The sequence below is a fragment of the Triticum urartu genome, chromosome 4A (assembly GCF_056163025.1).
Source record: "Triticum urartu cultivar PI428250 chromosome 4A, HENAU_Tu73, whole genome shotgun sequence".
Taxonomy (NCBI): Eukaryota; Viridiplantae; Streptophyta; class Magnoliopsida; order Poales; family Poaceae; genus Triticum; species Triticum urartu.
Window position 1 is genome coordinate 146,439,255 of NC_141876.1, and position 21,794 is coordinate 146,461,048.

The following is a 21,794-nucleotide window of genomic DNA, read 5'->3' on the forward strand; positions in this document are numbered from 1 at the left end:
CATGGGGTTGGCAGCCTTCTTCGAAGAATTCGCCGGGAGTGGGAAGGCCGGTAAGCTCAATGATATCGAAAGCATTGGCTTCATGATGGACATTGCCGGTCATCCACTCCAGGACTCAAGTCTTCGGATCTCTGTTGTAGCCTTTGATATGCAGGGTGGCATAGAACTGGAGCAGAAGCTCTTCATTCCAGTGCTCTTCATCGGTGATAAACGGCAGCAGACCTACTTGCTTGAAGCAATCCAGTGTGTCTTCCAGGCTAGGTAGGCCAGCAACAGCTTCAACCTTAAGGTGCTTGTGAGGAAAGATGCGGCCTTGGTTGTATAGGATGCATGAATAATAGCTGCGCTGTTGATAGCTCCAGAACCTATTTGATACAATCCGTTCCCTTGAATAAGGGTTCTTGGAGCTGTTGAAAAACGTGTTGTCTGCCCTGAAGCTGTTGATGTTGAAGGAGCCAGGAGCTGATGCAGGACCTGGGAACCTTGGCAGTCGTGGGATCGGCTTCTGGACCTGGGGCCTGTGCGCAACATGATAGTTGAATTGGGGACCGGCAGCAGACTCAGGCACAGAAGGTTCAGGAGCAGTAGCTTCAGTGTCTTCTGAAGCTGTTGTTGGGGAGGGCTCCACATTTGCTTCGGCGTTGTTTGTGGTAGCCTCAACATTTGCAGCCTCCACACGTGTAGTGGGAGGGACAAACTCGGGCACGTTCTCCTTGAGAACTGCTTCTTGTTGGTGCGGGGAAGTTGGAGCTTGTGGTACTTCTGCATTCTCTTCGGCTGATGCAGCCGGAATGTCGTCAGCAGCCTGAGCCCTTGGCCCTTTGCGAAGCCTACGGAATGTAGGCGACGCCGGTGGAATTGCAGTGGGCTGGGGCTCATTATCTTCCTCCTGTGGGCGATCTGCCCACGATGCATCTTGTGTGATTGGCGTCAATGGACGACCAATGCTGATCAGTTCGCTTGTCTCAAGCTGAGGAAGGGCTGCATCACCTTGGACATTGTCTTGGAGACCAATGTCTTCAGCAGCGTTGGGGTCGGCTGCTGGAATGTCTTCAGCGTGCGGAGCCTCTATGAAAGCAGGCTCATGCACTGTTAACTGACGATCTGCGTCAGGATAGTGGATGGAGAGGGGTTCAACTATCAAGGGCTCTGTGGGAGCAGCCCGAGATTTCTTGGTCTTGCGCTTCTTGATGGTGGGGTTAGAAGGAGAGGCTTCAGAGTGTTTCCTCTTCCTAGCTTCAGCCTCTGCAGTCCGTGTCTTCTTGAGCTCTGAGGCGGTTGATCGACTCTTTGGCTTCGAGCCAGTCGTTGCAGTGGGGAAGACAATCGGAGCAGTTTCTGACCTTGGCGCCTCTGGTTCAGGCACAGCAGGCTTCTTTTTCTTCTTCGCGGCCACCCTGGGGTCAATGCCGGGACGCCCAAGTGCCTTGCGCTTCTCGGCCTCATTGTAGGCCTGGACGCAGCGATCAGCCAGAGTCTTCATGCGCTCTCGTGAGCCTTGAGCTTCGGCACGCGTCTTCAGAAAGTTCTCTTTCAGCTCGTGCATCATGATCTTGAAGTTTTTCACTTCTTGCACGCTGATCTTGGCCATGTGCTTCTTGAACTGAGCCTTTTCAAAATCAATCTTCTGCTTCAGTTCAACAATGCGCTGGGCTATTGCAAGTTCTGAAGCAATTGCGCCTTGAAAGGCAACGCTGAGGCCTATGGGCAGCTGCAGATCGTTGAAGCTGATGTCCGGTGAGGCAAACCATTCATCGATGAAGTTGTGGATGATGGCGACATCAAACAGAGGCAGATTGTTGAAGATTTCAGCCTCCTCCTTGCTCTTGATGAGCTGCTCAAGAGCGTCATCTCCAAGATCTTCATCGCTTGATAGATCAATGGTTTCGCAGCGCAGAATGGCAGCAACTGTGAGCTCTTTGCCTGTGTGTGGCTGAGGCTTCTTGGCTTCTTGGGGCTTGGAGACTCGTGATAAGTCTTCAGACTGCACACTGGCTTCAGGAGGTGCAGTTGCCAATGGCTTCGCTCTTGAGATTTTGGGAGAAGCGGCTGGCTTTGAAGCTTTTGGCTTCTTCTGCTTTGGCTTCGGTGCAGCAGGGGCGTCATCAGACTCAGTATCTGCTGGAGGGTCATTCACGGCAGTCCCTTGGACTAGGATGCGGGTGATGAGGCCTGCAAGATTGGCATACGGCCCAATGATATTGGGATCGGCGTCGCGTGTGCCATCTGCCCTTGGTTCAGAGGGACCAGGGTTGAAGTCTAATCCCAGCTTCTTCTTGTTTTGCTTTGCAGAGTTCTGAGCAAATTGGAAGTTGCGCTTGAACAGATTGTCATCGCGACATCAGAGAAGAGATGACGGATGTGCTTCAGCTGGCTGTGGTCCTCTCACCATGCATGGATAGAAGCCTTGAGCAATGGCTTCGTCTCTGGACCTGGGTATGAGATTTTTGTATAATACGTCTCCCCACGGTCTCTTGATGGCGCACTTTTCGGCATACTCCTGAGTGACGAAGCGGTATTGAAACCATTGCTTTGCCCAATATCTTCGAATCCATTGGATTCGTGTCTTGCGCTGACCATAGCTTTCTTCAGGATCAGTTTTGTACATCTCTGCCAATTCATCAGGCAGATCCTTGGAAGTTCCACCACGTCTCTGTCTGCCTCCCTTCCTTGCTGCTGTTTCTGAAGCCATGAATCTTAACTTGGAAGGCTTCAATATGTTCAAAGTCTTCAAAGGCTTCCTTTTGCTTGACCAACAAGAACTGGCTTCAGGAGAGTTGATGTGATGCTGCAAGTACTCTGCAAATGAATGCAGACTATGAGAACCTAAGGATTCTCCCACGGACATGTACCTGTGACAGCATTAAGGTGCGAGGGAAGGGGAAGAGGTCATATGCATTCTCAGAAGGTTTTGAAGATTAATCAGTTTAGAAGACATTGACCTCATTGTGCGAAGACATTCACTTATAGATAAGAAGTTGGTTCCAGGTTTGTACGAACCCATAGATCAGTACAAGTGAGGAATCTAACTACTTTATGAAGCACAAGTGAATATACTAGGCATGTTATGAGATGCAGCGAGAGATCTAACTGGTGTGAAGAGAAACTTCTTATGGTTGAAAGTGACAGAACCAAGAGATCAAAAGAGGCTGTAAAAAGAAGTTTTATTTACCACACCGGAACTGCTAGACGAAGTGGGAGTTGAGGCCGAGCAGTTCGATCCTCCGTGCCCTAACTTGGCGACGGAAGACACCTACGGCAACGGCGGAGAGAGCGATGTCTGTTGTCGGCGTGAAAACGGCGTCGGAGAGGTTGCGGCAGTGAAGCGCTTCGTCGCCGGCGTCGTCGAGAGCTAGCGGTGGCGCTAGGGTTCGTGCGAGGGTGGAAGAAGAGATAATGACCGCAGTGGATCGTGTATTTATAGGGATAGAGGCGGCACTGCGCTATTACTCAGGTGCCCCTGGCAATTCGCATCTGAACAGCACGTGGCCATCATGCGGTATTTTGGGGGCAGTTCCACATCCCACGCACGCCTTGATTGTCGGGTGTCGTTCCACTAGTAGAAAACAGGGCTATGGTCCAGGCCGGCTCAGCCCATTAGTCCCGGTTCAGTGTAGAACCGGGACTAATGTGGGCATTGGTCCCGGTTCGTGAGCCCAGGGGGCCGGCCGGGCCACGTGGGCCATTGGTCCCGGTTCGTCTGGACCTTTTGGTCCCGGTTGGTGGGACGAACCGGGACCAATGGGCCTCGCTCCTGGCCCACCACCATTGGTCCCGGTTGGTGGCCTGAACCGGGACCAAAGGCTCCCCTTTAGTCCCGGTTCTTGCCACAAACCGGGACCAATGAGGTGCCTATATATACCCTCGCCCGCGAGCAGAGCACTCCAGTGCTCTGTTTTTCTCTGGCCGGCGAGGGGAGGGGTTTGTGGTGCTCTAGCTCACCTTCTATGCACATGAGGTGTTTGATGGAATGCCCGAGCCACACTACTTAAACTTTCTCCTCTCGAAGCTCGACCTCCAAGCTCCATTTTCCTCGAGATTTGTCTAGATTTAGCGGTCCGTCACGCCCCGTCCCCGTCTTCACCGCCGTCGATCACCCGCGCTGATCTCATCACCGACACCACCGTGGTGAGCCTCTTGTTCTTATCTTCTTTCTGAAAGGAAATATATTCTTACTTGTCTGTTTAGATAGATACTTGTATCATTTTCTTACATTTATTATTGCATCTTATATAGTGCGATGGTTTTGGTATCCGCCCCCGTCGGCCCTCGTCCTGTCTATGATTCGGATTTGGTATGTATATTATCTTCATAACTATTGGTTCATTTATTGTTTATGAAAATTATGCTGACCAACGTGACATAGATTTTATTTATCTAGGATGTATGTGAATCGGAAATGCCAACCGACCCTATTGTCGAGAGGTTAAATTTAGTTGAAGAAGAAAACAATTTGTTGAAGGAAAAAATAAAAAAAATTGAGGAGGAGAAGATGATATTGGAGTTGCATGTTGCGGATGTCGTCGATCATCACAAGATCAAGATGGATGCAATGCGCTTGAAGATTAGAAAGATTAGAAAATATGCCATTCATACCGAGGCTTGGTATCATTATGCCGTTGGATCAATTGTTACCTTGGTTGCGATTATGATCTCATTTGTTTTCGCATTGAAATTTTTTACATAGTTTCAATGTATGGTTTAATTAATTAGATGCTCTGGAGAGCTATATGTTGTTAGATGAGAACTATGTATGCACTTTGGTTTTAATGTGATGATGAACTTCTATTAATTTGGACACTTAATTATATATAATGCACGCAGATGAACCGGCAATGGATGTACGGTGACAGACACACCCGCGAGTACATTAAGGGCGTGCATGAGTTTCTCGATGCGGCTGAGGCAAACAAGCAGAATGGTTTTATGTGTTGTCCATGCACTGAATGTGGGAATACGAGGTCTTACTCTAACCGGAAAATCCTTCACTCCCACCTGCTTTACAAGGGTTTCATGCCACACTATAATGTTTGGACGAGGCACGGAGAAATAGGGGTTATGATGGAAGACGGCGAAGAAGAAGAGTACGATGACAACTATGTGCCCCCTGAATACGGTGATGCTGCAACGGGGGGAGCTGGTGAAGATCAAGAGGAACCAGACGATGTGCCCAATGATGCTGCCACGGGTGAAGCTGCTGAAGATCAAGAGGAACCAGACGATGTGCCCGATGATGATGATCTCCGCTGGGTCATTGTCGATGCAAGGATGCAATGCATTAGTCAAAAGGAGAAGCTGAAGTTCGATCGCATGTTAGAGGATCACAAAAAAGGGTTATACCGTACTGGAATGCGACGATGGCAACACAAAGCCAGGTGTTGCGAAGATGGCAACACAAAGCTCGGTACCGTACTGGAATTGCTGCAGTGGAAGGCAGAGAATGCTGTGGCTGACAAAGGATTTGAGAAGCTACTGAAAATATTGAAGAAGAAGCTTCCAAATGATAACGAATTGCCCGACAGTACATACGCAGCAAAGAAGGTCGTATGCCCTCTAGGATTGGAGGTGGAGAAGATACATGCATGCCCTAATGACTACATCCTCTACCGCGGTGCATACAAGGATCTGAACGCATGCCCGGTATGCGGTGCGTTGCGGTATAAGATCAGACGAGATGACCCTGGTGATGTTGACGGCGAGCCCCTCAGGAAGAGGGTTCCTACGAAGGTGATGTAGTATGCTCCTATAATACCACGGTTGAAACGTCTGTTCAGAAATGAAGAGCATGCCAAGTTGATGCGATGGCACAGTGAGAACCGAAAGAAAGATGGGAAGTTGGGAGCACCCGCTGACGGGTCGCAGTGGAGAAAAATCGAGAGAAAGTACTGGGATGAGTTTGCAAAGGACCCAAGGAATGTATGGTTTGCTTTAAGCGCGGATGGCATTAATCCTTTCGGGGAGCAGAGCAGCAATCACAGCACCTGGCCCGTGACTCTATGTATGTATAACCTTCCTCCTTGGATGTGCATGAAGCGGAAGTTCATTATGATGCCAGTTCTCATCCAAGGCCCTAAGCAACCCGGCAACGAAATTGATGTGTACCTAAGGCCATTAGTTGAAGAACTTTTACAGCTGTGGAATGGAAACGGTGTACGTACGTGGGATGAGCACAGACAGGAGGAATTTAACCTTAAGGCGTTGCTGTTCGTGACCATCAACGATTGGCCCGCTCTCAGTAACCTTTCAGGACAGACAAACAAAGGATCCCACGCATGCACGCACTGTTTAGATGACACTGAAAGTATATACCTGGACAAATGCAGGAAGAATGTGTACCTGGGCCATCGTCAATTTCTTCCGACCAACCATCAATGTCGAAAGAAAGGCAAGCATTTCAAAGGCGAGGCAGATCACCGGAAGAAGCCTGCCATGCGCACCGGTGTTCACGTGCTTGCTATGGCCAATGATTTACACTACGTAATCTTTGAAAGGGTCCCGGTGGACTAGCTATTCCGAATGACGCTGAGGGACACGCACCCATGTGGAAGAAGAAATCTATATTTTGGGACCTACCCTACTAGAAAGACCTAGAGGTCCGCTCCTCAATCGACGTGATGCATGTGACGAAGAACCTTTGCGTGAACCTGCTAGGCTTCTTGGGCGTGTATGGGAAGACAAAAGATACACCCGAGGCACGAGAGGACCTGCAACGTTTGCACGAAAAAGACGGCATGCCTCCGAAGCAGTATAAAGGTCCTGCCAGCTACGCTCTTACGAAAGAAGAGAAAGAAATCTTCTTTGAATGCCTGCTCAGTATGAAGGTCACGACTGGCTTCTCGTCGAATATAAAGGGAATAATAAATATGCCAGAGAAAAAGTTTCAGAACCTAAAGTCTCATGACTGCCACGTGATTATGACACAACTGCTTCCGGTTGCATTGAGGGGGCTTCTACCGGAAAACGTTGGATTAGCCATTGTGAAGCTATGTGCATTCCTCAATGCAATCTCTTAGAAGGTGATCGACCCAGAAATCGTACCAAGGCTAAGGAGTGATGTGGCGCAATGTCTTGTCAGTTTCGAGCTGGTGTTCCCACCATCCTTCTTCAATATCATGACGCACGTCCTAGTTCATCTAGTCGACGAGATTGTCATCCTGGGGCCTGTATTTCTACACAATATGTTCCCTTTTGAGAGGTTCATGGGAGTCCTAAAGAAATATGTCCGTAACCGCGCTAGGCCAGAAGGAAGCATCTCCATGGGCCATCAAACAGAGGATGTTATCGGGTTTTTTGTTGACTTCATTCCTGGCCTTAACAAGATAGGTCTCCCTAAATCACGGTATGAGGGGAGACTGACTGGAAAAGGCACTCTGGGAAGAGACTCAATAATATGCAGGGAGGGATATTCTTGGTCTCAAGCACACTACATAGTTCTACAGAACTCTACCTTGGTGACCCCGTATGTCGATGAACACAAGAACAGTCTGCGCTCCAAACTCCCGGAGCAGTGCGACGACTGGATTACATGTGAACACATCAGGACTTTCAGCAGTTGGTTGGAAACACGTCTCAGAGGTGACAACACTGTTTGTGATGAGTTGTACTTGTTGTCCAGGGGACCATCTTTGACTGTATTGACTTACAAAGGATACGAGATAAATGGGAATACATTTTACACCATCGCCCAAGATCAAAAGAGCACCAACCAAAACAGCGGTGTCCGCTTTGATGCAGCAACCGAGAGCGGAAAGGACACATATTATGGTTACATAGTGGACATATGGGAACTTGACTACGGACCTGATTTTAAGGTCCCTTTGTTTAAGTGCAAATGGGTCAATCTGTTAGGCGGCGGGGTACAGGTAGACCCACAGTACGGAATGACAACATTGGATTTGAAAAATCTTGGGTACACCGACGAACCGTTCGTCCTAGCCAATGATGTGGCACAGGTTATCTATGTGAAGGACATGTCTACCAAACCGAGAAAAAGAAAAGATAAGGAAGCGAATACATCATACGATGAGCCAAAGCGCCACATAGTTCTTTCAGGAAAAGGGACATCCTGGGAGTGGACGGCAAGACAGACATGTCTGAAGATTATGAAAAGTTTCATGAAATTCCTCCCTTCAATGTCAAGGCTGACCCAAGCATCCTGATAAACAATGAAGATTATCCATGGTTACGGCGCAATAAGCGAATGACACAAGCGAAGAAAAAGTGAAGACTTTCTCCCGCAATAAGCAAATGCTATGTGGGTGAAATTATGATACCATCCCAACTTTCAACTTTTTCATAGTTCATTTGAAATGCTTTCATGTCTTATGGTTCGAAACTTTGATACTTCGAAAGTGATTGTCCATTTTGTACACGAAGTGCATCAAGTTTTTGTCGTAACCCTCTCTACTTTTTGGAACATGCTATGTGGGTGAAATGATGATACCATGCCAACTTTCAACCTTTTCAGAGTTCATTTTGAAATTCTTTCCAATTTCAGAGTCATTTAGCTCAAAGAATGAATTAATAGCAAACAGAATGAACTACAAAACTTTTATGAAAATAAAAACAATCAATTAAAATATTATGTTATGATCAACTAAAATAAAACTATAATATTCTTCAATAGCAAAAAGAATATAATTTGTGTGACCTAAAATCAAACTATAAGTATTTAATTGTAAGTATAAATAAAAAATAAATAGCAAAGAAGAAAAAAATTCTAATTTTATAGTAAAGTTATTCATAAACTAGTGATTCACACAAATTTTTTAAAATTCAAATTTAAACTATTTAAAATTTAAAACTAATGGCACTAACAGAAAGTTTATAATTTTTGTGACCTAAAAGCAAAAAGAAATCACTAAAAAACTGTAAGTATTTAGTTGTAAGTAGAAATAAAAAATAAATAGAAAAAAATTCTAATTTTATAGTAAAGTTATTCATAAACTAGTGATTCACACAAATTTTTAAAAATTCAAATTTAAACTATTTAAAATTTAAAACTAATGGCACTAACAGAAAGTTTATAATTTTTGTGACCTAAAAGCAAAAAGAAATCACTAAAAAACTGTAAGTATTTAGTTTTAAGTAGAAATAAAAAAATAAAAAACCAAAAAAATGTAGAAATAAAAAAGAAAAAACCAAAAAAAATGCCACCTACTGGGCCTCCACGGCCTGAATACGACTAGAAACCCTACATGGGCCAGGATTCAGGCCCGCAGAAGGCCCAATAGGCCCACAGGCAAAGCAGTGTCAAATTAGGCCCATAGGCCTGCAGTTCAGAGGAGTTCGACAGGGAGGAGGCAGCAGAGCTTATAAACTGGTGTTGGGCGCTGTCAACTAGCGATGTGGGACTAAACTTTTGGGCGCGGGGCAGCACAAGGGCATTGGTCCCGGTTGGTGGCACCAACCGGGACTAAAGGTGGCATTGGTCCCGGTTGGTGGCACCAGCCGTGACCATTGCCCCCCTTTAGTCCCGGTTGGTGCCACCAACCGGGACCAATGGCCTTCGCTTCCCGCCCTTTGGGCTACCGAAAAGAGGCCTTTGGTCCCGGTTGGTGGCTCGAACCGGGACTAAAGGGGGCAATGGTCACGGTTGGTGCCACCAACCGGGACCAATGCTCCGTCTATATAAGCCGCACTTGTGAAAATTTTGGTACAGTTTCTTCGATCGCCGCCAGGCTGCCCCTCTACTCGCCTCGCCGTCGCCGCCGTTGCCCCTGCCTCGCCCCCGAGCGCGCCCTGCCTCGCCGTCGTCGTCGACCCCGAGCCGCCCCGCCGTCGCCCTCGCCCTCGAGCTCCGCCGTCCCCGAGCCCCCGAGCTCCTGCCCCACGCGCCCCGGGCCCGAGCTCCGCCGTCCGCCGCCGCCGAGCGCGCCCCGCCGTCGCCCTCGCCCTCGCCGACCCTGAGCCCGTCCTCGTCGCCGTCGCCCCCGACGCCGGCCGCCCGCGTCTCCTCCCCGATCCCTCCGGGAGAGGTAGCCCATCCTCTCCTTCCTTCCCTGCTCCAAATTTGCAATATATTGATATGATGTAGATGTATGTATGTATGTATGTATGTATGAGTTGGGGAGAAAGTTTATAATTTTTGTTCATATATACTGTAGATGCATGTATGTATGATGAATTTTGATATTTTTTTGTTCATATATAATGTAGATGTATATGTATTTATGGAATGATATGAATGGATGTATGTATATAGAACATTCGTAGAAAATATGACCAATGTCCCCCTCCGGTTCACTCGGGAACACTAACTATCTCGGAGAAAAAAATGTTATCGGGGAAAAACATGAGAGGAAGAAGAGGATAAAAAAGAAGAGGAAGAAGAAAAAAAAAGAGGAGAAGAAAGAATAGAGGAGCTTCTCTTTTTTTTATCTTCTTCTTCATCTTTTTTTTTCTTCTTCTTCATCTTTTTTTTATCGGGAGGGGTCGACGGTCGCCTAGGGGTCGAGGGTCGAGAGGGGGTCGACGGTCGCCTAGGGGTCGAGGGTCGAGAGGGGGTCTAGGGTCGCCGAGAGGGGAGAGGATGAGGAGAAATAAATAAGAAGAAGAAAAAAGAAGAAAAAGAAGAGGAGAAGAAGAAAGGAATAGAGGAGAAGAAGAGAAAAATAGAATATATATTCTATTTTCTCTTTTCTCCTCTATTCCTTTCTTCTTCTCCTCTTTTTTTTCTTCTTTTTTTCCTTCGACACGTGGGGGGGGGGTCGAGAACGCCGGACATTCATGAGAGAGGCGAGGAAGAAGGGGAAGAAGAGGAGAGGAAGAAGAGGAAGTCTTCTCCTCTATTCTTTCTTCTCTTCTTTTTTCTTCTTCTTCTTCCTCTTTATTTTATCGGGAACGAGGGTCGTCGAGAGGGTCGCCGAGCGGTAGAGGAGAAACCCTAAATAGAAAGTATCGTCGGTGTGAGATACATCTACCGTCGGTGTCGGACACTACATCCACATCCCACAAGTGGCGCGGGCTTCGACGCCCACGTCACTTGTGGGACGTGGATGTAGTGTCCGACGCCGAAGGCCACATGTATCTCACACCCACGATACTTGCTAGCTATTTAGGGTTTCCTCTACCGAAAAGAAGAGGAGAAATAAATAAGAAGAAGAAAAAAGAAGAAAAAGAAGAGGAGAAGAAGAAAGGAATAGTGGAGAAGAAGTGAAAATAGAATATATTCTATTTTCTCTTCTTCTCCACTATTCCTTTCTTCTTCTCCTCTTTTTTTTCTTCTTTTTTTTCTTCGATCTTCTCGTCTAGCTATTCCTTTCTTCTTCTCCTAGTGTCAAAGTATTGAAGAAATCCATGCCTTCATCATTAGCCGGAAGTAACCAAGGCATGTTGGTACGAAGTTCTGCAAAGTTGTTTTGGAATGGAGTCCCGGATAGAATAATCCGCCTTTTGGTACCAATTCAGCAAAGGCCTTCCAAATAGCGATATTCGGAAGGCTCTTGCTGAACTTTGTACCAAAAGGCGGATTATCCTATCTGGGAGTCCGTTCCAGAACAACTTTGAAGAGCTTCGTACCATCATGCACATGTTACTTTCGCCTAATGATGAAGACATGGTTTTGTTGAATCCTGAGACACTACGCAACCTCCCGACCCCTCGGCGATCCTATCGAACATGAGAGGAAGAAGAGGATAAAAAAAAGAGGAAGAAGAAGAAAAAAAGAGGAGAAGAAAGAATAGAGGAGATCTTCTCCTCTATTCTTTCTTCTCCTCTTATTTTCTTCTTCTTCCTCTTTTTTTTATCGGGAACGAGGGTCGTCGAGGGACATAGATGTAGTGTCCTCGTTGTCAATATATACCCCATCCCGATAGCTTACTATGATTAGGTAGCTAGTTCTACGTTTGGCACTAATATATCCATCTATCATGTTTGAATAATAATTGCCATGTTGTAAATATTTGTAGAAACTATGGACACCGCCCTAGACGAAGCAACAAAAGAAGCGTTGTTGAGGGACATAATCGCAGAAGGAAGTGATGCCATCTCGTTGTTTCTCAACGAAACCGATGGTCTGGAAGGAGAGGGTGAACAAGCTGGCTATGGTGACCTAATGCCGGTGCAAGAAGAAGAACATGAGGACGGCTCCGGTGACCGAACCGAGTCCGGCCAGGTATATATATTAGTTAAGCCTATGATGACTAGCTGATTGATGCATTCATTGTTTTGGTATGTACACATATTAATTAAGTCTTTGTTCTTTTTTCTAGCCCTCCGGATCGAGCACAACTTCGGTAAAGAGACGAGGCCCGAAGAAAAAGTTGAGCTCGGATGAAAAGTTTGAGATCATAGCAATCGCGCCCGACGGCCAACCTATTGAACCCCTCCGGACAAAGAGCGCATTTGTTGCTCAGTGCAGGGTTCTGGTTAGGGAAAAGATCCCGATAAGCATCCAGCAATGGTTTAAGCCGGCTACAGAAGACCCTGAGGTCTCTTATGTCAATGATATGCAGAAAAATGATCTTTGGACTGAGCTGAAGTCAAATTTCACCCTACCGCCTGAGGATAATCCAGAGAACCCAGTTAAAGAGAAATTAATCAAGTCTTTTGCTCTGAAGAGGATGGCAGAACTATTCAGGAGGTGGAAGAAAGAGCTGAATAAGTTTGTCGAAAATAATGAGACACCAGAATTTAAGGGCAGATATGAGAATATCAGAGATCACTGGCCCGCATTTGTGGCCCACAAGACATCGGAAAAGAGTAAGAAGATGTCGGCGACAAACAAGCAAAATGCTGCAAAGAAGAAGCTTCACCATCGCACGGGGTCAGGTGGCTACCTCGTAGCCCGGCCTAAGTGGTCCAAGACTGAGAATGATCTGGTTCATAAAGGGATCGAACCAGAGACAATTAACTGGCCAGACCGTTGCCGGACTTGGTTCTTCGGGGCTGGCGGAACACTGGACCCTGTAACAGGGAAGTGCATTTGGACGAACGATCAAATGGACATACCAGTCAGTAAGCTTAAGCAGTATATCGAAGCAGCGCAGGAAGGGACGTTCTTTCCAGACAGAGAGAACGACGAGCTCACAATGGCCCTCGGGAATCCTGAGCACCCTGGACGGACACGAGGCACGCCAGGCTCCATTCCATGGAAGGTTGGGTTTCCTGACGCAGGCGGTTACAAATCCCATGAGAGGAGGAAAAAAGTGCAGCAGACCCAAATGCAGGCGCTGCAAGCAAGGGTAGACGCGATAGAGGAACGAGAAGCAAATCGCAGCAAATGTACTGCCGAAGCCTCCCCCGAAGCTACCCCGCCATCTCAGCGCAGAAGCAGCGTGGCTTCCACCGAGCTGCTTCAGCCGGAGCATGCCTTGACGACTCCTGCCAGCTATCCCGTGGATGCTATAACAGAGTCTCAAAATTGCCACCTTATGACGCAATGGATGAATTTGAAGGTCAAGGCGGCTGTTGGCTCTGTTTTTCCTACTGAACCCGGCGCAACTTTTCACTGCCGGCCGATGCCAGAAGGATATGCTAGGGTGATGGTGGATGAGATAACGGAGGGATTTGAGGACCTCCAGCTTGACCACCCTACCGGTGAAGGGGAGACTCGGCTGGGGTCTGCTCTGAAGACTCCATGCCTATGGCGGAAGGAGCTCATCAACCTTCCGAACTGGACGCCACCGCCTCCTCCTCCTCCTCCGGCGAGTCAGGGCACTCCGCCTCCACCGCCTCCTCCTCCGGCGAGTCAGGGCACTCCGCCTCCACCGCCTCCTCCTCCGGCGAGTGACGATCAGGGCCCTCGGCCGGCTCCTTCTCCGGCGCGCGGCGGCACTCCGCCTCCTTCTCCGCCTACGCCGACGCGCCCGAGCAGCCAGCCTCCTCCTTCTCCGCCTCGTCAGCAAGGGCGGAAGAGACCTGCCGCCGCTCCAGCTGCTCCGGCACGTCGTAGTCCTTCTCCTCTGCCTCTTAAGCAAGTAAAGAAGACAACCGCTACGTCTGCTCGGTCGGCGTCTAGCAGTACAACCAGAGGCGGGAGGACATACAGATTCGGTCCTTCTCTGAAGACTCCAGAGAAGTTACCATACGAGAGGACCCAGGAGGAGAACGCCGAGATCGCGCGAGAAGAAGTGAAGAAATTCTTTGAAGGGGTGAAAGCAAAGAAACATCCACCTCCGGAGGAGAAGGTAGATCGGGTGAAAGTGAAGCGCACACTGGCTGCCCTGACAAAACCACCAAAGTCTGATTCGCCGAAAGGGAACTATGACCGCATTATTGGAAAGGAATTTGCCGAAGCAGAGCGGTCGGGAAGTACTGTCAGTGATCAAAGGCTGAAAGAACGACGAGCTGGGAAACAAATTGCCCAGCTCGGCGAACAAGCGAAGCAATCGTGCCCCCCGCTCAAGGTGCCTAGCCACAACGTCGATAATGATCCGAGGATGGTGCCCGGTTATAGCAATCTTGCAGATTACCTGCCCGACAAAGTACATTATGAACCCATGGACGTGCAGATACAAAGATACGAGTACGGGAAGCCTCTCATCAAAGATGAAAGATCTCTATCAACGATGATGCGAAGATTGCATGATTGGTACTTGAAAATCTTCAGAGACTCTGGGGGGAGGAGTACTTTGTATGCGAGAGTTAAACCGGAGCATGACCTCGTTGGAATTGATCTGTTGCCTGTTCCATTTGAGGAGTTCTTTCAGTTTTTCAATCAATTGGCCCTCGATAAAGCAACGGTCACCTGCTACTGTCTGTAAGTAGTACTACTTCTGTCATTAAGTCTCTCTATATAGCTCAGCCCTTTCATTTCATGTATTTATAATTATCCTCACTATATTATGCAGATTGAAGATCGTCGAATTGAAGAAAAGACAAATCGGTGATATTGGGTTCATTAACACAAATATCATAGATGCAACTCAGGTTAAATTTCATGTCGCAGCTACCGAGGCCAACTTGCTACGATCGTTGGTAATAAATGAAAACAAAGATATAATACTCTTTCCTTACAACTTCAAGTGAGTGTTACTGTCTTGTGCATATTCGGTTTCCCTTATGTGTTAGTCAAGGTTATAGTAATGTAATTGATGAGTTATGCATGCGTGTGCAGTTTCCACTATATTCTCCTAGAGATTAAGCTTGAGCAGGGACTAGTAACTATCTTAGACTCAAGACGAAAAGATCCCCAGGACTATGCGGACATGACTCAAATGCTCGAGAAGTAAGTTAAATCGATCATTATCCAACATATCAGCAACTTTGTTCATTTCCTGATATATCAAGTAATTGTTTTCTTTGTCTGGCAGGGTTTGGAAAAAATTCACCAAAAAAGCTCTGGGACTCCCGAAAAGCTGCAATTTAGACACCCGAAAGTAAGTACTATAGTAGCATGTTCCGCGCATCTCCTATTGATTCAAGCGCTAGTTTCATCAATACCATTTGGCATTCTTGCTTATCAGTTTGATTGACCTCTATTTCTTGTAAAGTGGTTGTGGCAGGAACAAGGGAATGATTTCTGTGGATACTACATTTGCGAGTCCATCCGCCACACGACCTGTGAGCGGGGCTACTCTGACGAACAATATGAAGTGCGTAATAAACAACATTCACAATTTTATTTTATTACCATCATTTGTGTTGAGTTTCATTCATTCATATATATATATATGTATTGACCCCCTTCTTCAAATTAGATGTTTCGGAAGCGGGATGAACTCCTAGCACCAGCTCGCATGCGAGCAATTCAAGAGGAATTGGCGGCATTCTTTCTTGACCACGTGATCCCTGAAGACGGAGAATTCTATGTGGACCCTGAGTCCGTATGATTACATTTGTAAGAGATAATTATTGTATATATGTAGCCGGTAGTGTCAGATAGATATACGAGAACTTGTTGTTCGACCAATCTCTCGGAGAAGGAGAGGTGGTCGATATCACTTCTCTCTGTATATATGCATATATGTTCATGACGATCTTCTGTTTCCTTCGTTTGCTTACTAGCTAGCTAGCGTGTCTAGTCCTCTCTATATACGTATGTATAGTACGTAGCGTCGACCAAGCACGGACATAAGAGAGGACACTTCTCTCTATTAATTATAACTAGCTAACACAATATATGAAACACCTAAATTAACCCCGCAAAACCCCCAACCCCCCCCCCTTTCAAGAAAAAACAAAAACCCCAGCCACAGAAGTGCTGACGCGTGGATGCCTATTGGTCCCGGTTGGTGCCACAAACCGGGACCAAAGGGTCTCCTGACTGGGCTCTGCGCAATGCCCACGTGGAGGGCCTTTAGTCCCGGTTCTGGATTGAACCGGGACTAAAGGGGGGAGGTATTAGTACCGACACTTTAGTCCCGGTTCCAGAACCGGGACTATAGGCCCTTTTTCTACCAGTGTTCCTACTTCTCCGGATTTTTTTTGTGGATGAATGAGCATTGAAAACGGTTTTAAAGTTTGTCTCTGTGTCTTCTGCTGACAAGGATGCAGAGAAGACATTCGACAGTTTCAATAGAATGCATACGACTTGGAGAGATAGAGTTTGAGGTAGAAAGCATGGAGGGGTTAGGGTCCGATCACATTCACTTAGTTCAAAAGATTCAAACAAGAAGACATAGCTATAAGTGAATGCTGTAGAGGACAGAACACTTAGAGCATATATATATATAATCATCGTTGTGAAGATAATCATGAAGACATGTTAAGTTCGAAGCCAAACCAATGTGAAGATATTGCAAGGTAACGCCATGAGTTAAACACTTCAAAATGGAACGTTTGGTGGTGGCGTTACCCACCGTATAGGAAGTATTAGACCCAGACACGGCGCACAATTATCGTGGCGCTCCGAAGTCAAATTCCACATTAATGTATTCACACTTAGAATGTATGTCTTCATTGATTGAAGATATACTTTACTTTGTGCGTTGCACATCTAAGTCATCAATATGCATAAGTGTTAGGATGTGTGCCTGATCACAGGACATTTGAGGATTCCAAGATATTTAGCTCACACCGTAACTTGCAAAACCTCTTCTCATCCAAGGGCTTGGTGAAGATATCTGCCAATTGCTCTTCAGTGTTGACGTGTATGATATCAATGTCTTCCTTCACAACATGATCTCTGAGAAAGTGATGACGAATTTCAATGTGCTTTGTCTTCGAGTGCTAAATTGGGTTGTTGGCAATCTTGATGGCGCTTTCATTGTCGCAGTAAAGTGGCACTTGCTTCAGATGAATGCCATAATCCTTGAGTGTTTGCTTCATCCACAGAAGCTGAGTGCAGCAAGATCCAGCAGCAATGTATTCAGATTCAGCAGTGGAGAGAGATACACAGTTCTGCTTCTTTGAAGACCAACATACAAGTGATCGGCCCAGAAAGTGACACGTGCCTGATGTAGACTTGCGATCAACTTTGTCACCAGCATAATCAGCATCCGAAAATCCAACCAAATCAAACTCTGAGCCCTTTGGATACCATAATCCTAGAGTTGGGGTGTGAGCCAAATATCGAAGAATTCGCTTCACAGCTAAGTGATGCGACTCCTTTGGTGCCGCTTGAAATCGAGCACACATGCAAACACTAAGCATGATATCTGGCCTAGATGCACATAAATAAAGCAAAGACCCAATCATGGAGCGGTATACCTTTTGATCGAACTCTTTACCATTGTCGTCAGGACCTAGATGATGTTTGGCTGGCATTGGTGTTGTGAAGCCTTTGCAGTCTTGCATACCGAACTTCTTCAGGCAATCTTTGAGATACTTCTCTTGAGATATGAAGATGCCATTGCGCTGTTGTCGGATTTGAAGACCAAGAAAGAACTTTAGCTCCCCCATCATGGACATCTGATATTGCTCTTGCATCATATATCCAAACTCTTCACTGTACTTCCGATTGGTGCAGCCGAAGATAATGTCATCCACATATATTTGGCACACAAACAGTTCACCATCGTATGTCTTCATGAAAAGAGTGGGATCCAGAGAACCAGGTATGAAGCCTTTGCTCTTCAGAAAGTACTTGAGTGTATCATACCAGGCCCTAGGGGCTTGTTTGAGGCCATACAGTGCCTTGTTGAGCTTGTATACCATATCAGGATGTTTTGGATTTTCAAAGCCAGGTGGTTGTGCAACATACACTTCTTCTTCAATCTTGCCATTGAGAAAGGCACTTTTCACATCCATTTGATATAGACGAATGTTATGATGATTTGCATAGGCCAGCAGTATGCGTATGGCTTCAAGCCTAGCTACAGGAGCAAATGTTTCATCGAAGTCAATGCCCTCCACTTGAGTATATCCTTGAGCAACGAGACGAGCTTTGTTTCTGACAACTTGACCATGCTCATCTTGCTTGTTGCGGTATATCCATTTGGTGCCTATTATGTTGTGCTTCCGTGGATCAGGACGCTTAACCAGTTCCCATACATTATTTAGCTCAAACTGTTGAAGCTCTTCTTGCATAGCTTGAATCCATTCAGGTTCCATGAAGGCTTCTTCAACTTTCTTGGGTTCTGATATTGAGACGAATGCGAAATGCCCACAGATGTTTGCTAGCTGAGTTTCCCTTGAACGAGTGAGTGGACCAGGTGCATTGATGCTGTCAAGTATTCTGTCAATCTGTACTTCATTTGCAACACGAGGATGTATAGGGCGAAGACTTTGCTCTTGCTGATCTGCGTTGTTGTTTGGAGGAATGTCTTCATGCTGAGCATTGTCTTCATGTTGATCAGGTGCTGAGATGATGAGTTCTTCTTCAGGATGAGCTTCAGAAGGCATAATCTCTCCAATTCCCATAAGCTTGATTGATTCACTGCCTGGGACTTCATCTAGCACATTTGGCAATTGCTCTCTTTGTGAACCATTTGTTTCATCAAACCGTACATCCACTGTTTCGACCACTTTGTGATGGAAGAGATTGAAGACTCTGTAGGAGTGTGAATCCTTTCCATATCCAAGCATGAAGCCCTCATGTGCTTTTGGTGCAAACTTTGAGGTGTGGTGTGGGTCCTTGATCCAGCATTTTGCGCCAAATACTCTGAAGTAACTGACATTTGGCTTCTTGCCAATTAGGAGTTCATAAGATGTCTTGTTCAGAAGCTTGTGAAGATAAACACGATTGATTGTATGGCATGCAGTATCAATGGCTTCAGTCCAGAATTTTCTTGGAGTCTTGTATTCATCTAGCATTGTTCTGGCCATCTCAATGAGTGTTCTGTTCTTGCGTTCGACGACGCCATTCTGTTGTGGCGTGTATGGAGCTGAGAATTCATGTGTGATGCCCAAGGTATCCAGATATGTATCAAGGCCAGTGTTCCTGAATTCAGTGCCATTATCACTTCTGATGTGCTTTATCTTGGCGCCAAAATTGTTCATAGCTCGATTTGCGAAGCGTCTGAAGACATCCTGCACTTCAGTCTTGTAAAGGATTATGTGTACCCAAGTATATCTAGAGTAATCATCAACAATGACGAAGCCATAGAGGCAAGCAGTAGTAGTAAAAGTTGAGTAGTGAGTGGGACCGAAAAGATCCATGTGGAGCAGTTCGAAGGGTTGTGTAGTAGTCATGATTGTCTTCGAAGGATGTTTTGCCCTTGTCATCTTCCCTGCTTCACAGGCACCGCATAAATGATCTTTCTTGAACTTGACGCCCTCGATGCCTATGACGTGCTTTTTCTTTGCAAGGGTGTGGAGGTTCCTCATGCCAGCATGCCCAAGCCTTCGATGCCAAAGCCAGTATTCTGAAGCTTTTGCAAGAAGACATACTGCAAGTTGTGGTCCTGCTGAGAAATCTACCACGTACAAATCACCTTTCTGATACCCTTCAAACACTAGAGATTTGTCAGATTCCATTAGCACCAGGCAACGATATTTTCCAAACATTACAATCATATTCAAATCGCAAAGCATTGAGACAGACATTAAGTTGAAGCCAAGGGATTCAACAAGCATGACTTTATCCATGTGTTGATCCTTTGAGATTGCAACTCTACCTAGACCCAACACCTTACTTTTACCAGTGTCAGCAAATGTGATGTGGCTCTTGTCTGATGGACGTAAAGTTGAGTCCATAAGAAGGCTTCTTCTGCCAGTCATGTGATTTGTACACCCACTGTCAATAATCCATTCTGAAGACTTTGAAGTCGCTGGTGTCGTACCCTATAGTGCAGTTAGGGGGATAGGCTTCACGAAGAGAATTGTGAAGCATAAACATTTGACGAACCAGTGGGTTATGAAAACTTAGATCCAGATTAGGACTAATAGGGAGAGTAGCATGCGATTCAGGAGCAAAGTACATAATGATGCCATTCGGGGATTTTATCTTGCGCCCTACAAGATTTTTAAGGTCCCCAGCAATAGCATCAGAAGATTTTGTTTTTCTGCTGGAGACCTTTCCCTGCAAAAGAGAGTTAAGCTTTCTTAACCACCCACATCTTCAAGGGTGGCTTAGAAGCAATAAGTCTAAGTGCAGCATCTGAGAAATTTGGCTTTGAAGCCTTAGCAAACAGTCTAGCAGGTGGACAATAATACTCATAGGAATAAGCAGAATAATTTTTGGTCACATGAACACGATTCGATGAACCGCTCTCATATTCATATGCCTGAGTATAGTTTCCCTGCAAAATATTTGCGTTAGTGCGACTCGGGTGAGTCCTCTGTTTGTATGAAGCCTTTGGACCATATGAAGCCTTTGGTCTGAGGTTTGTCTTCTTTAAGTGAGGTGTCATGAAGACATTCACAGGAAGATTTTCCAGACACTTTTTCGGAACCCAGATCTTCTTCATAGGCGGTCCATTCCTGTAGTTAGTACCAATGTACCTGGCAAACACTTCACCATTCTGATTCTTAAACAGTTTATAGTTTGCATGAAAGGATTCATCAATGATAATGGGGTTAGCACAAGTGAAGCCAGATAAGTTGGATGGATCTGCTGAAAGTTCCTTTGCAGCAACCCATGTGGTTTTGGGGTACTGCTCAGGTTTCCAGTAAGAGCCATCTGCATTGATTTTCCTCACAAATCCAACACCCTCCTTCCTAGGGTTTCGATTCAGGATCTGCTTCTTGAGGACATCACATAGTGTCTGATGTCCTTTGAGACTTTTGTACATCCCTGTTTCAAGCAATGTCTTCAACATAGCATTCTCATCAGCAATAGCAGTGGTATCCTCAGCAGAGGGGTTAGTTACCACGTCAACAGTTGAAGATATTGCAACAGCAGTAGCAGTGGAACATTCAGCAACAGAATTAGCATTATCACGCTCAATGCATTTAAGACATGGTGGTTCAAATCCTTCCTGAGCGGGACTGATCTGTTCCGAGCGAAGTGACTCGTTTTCCTTTTGAAGATCTTCATGAGCCACCCTCAATTTCTCAAGTTCTTGCTTCCTTTGAAGATAATCATAGGAAAGCTTTTCATGAGTTGTTGAGAGAGTATCATGACGATCTTCAAGTTCCTGATACTTAACATGAAGGTTTTTTATGTCTTCAATTAAGGATTCAGATCGAGTCATTTCAGCACCCAACAGATCATCGCTTCTGTCTAATAGTTTTTGAATATGTTCCATAGCTCTCTATTGTTCAGTTGCAATATTAGCAAGTGTTTTGTAGCTAGGTTTTGAATCAGATTCAGAGTCATCGTCACTAGATGTTTCATAGCGAGTAGTGCGTGTGTTTACCTTGGCACCGCGTGCCATGAAGTAGTAGGTAGGAGTGGAGTCGTTCTTGTCATTTGTGTTGGTGTCGGTGATGCAGTCATTGTCTTCAGTGTTGAAGATGGACTTGGCGACGTATGCTGTAGCCAGACTCGCAATGCCAGAATCAGACTCCTCCTCAGACTCCACCTCTGC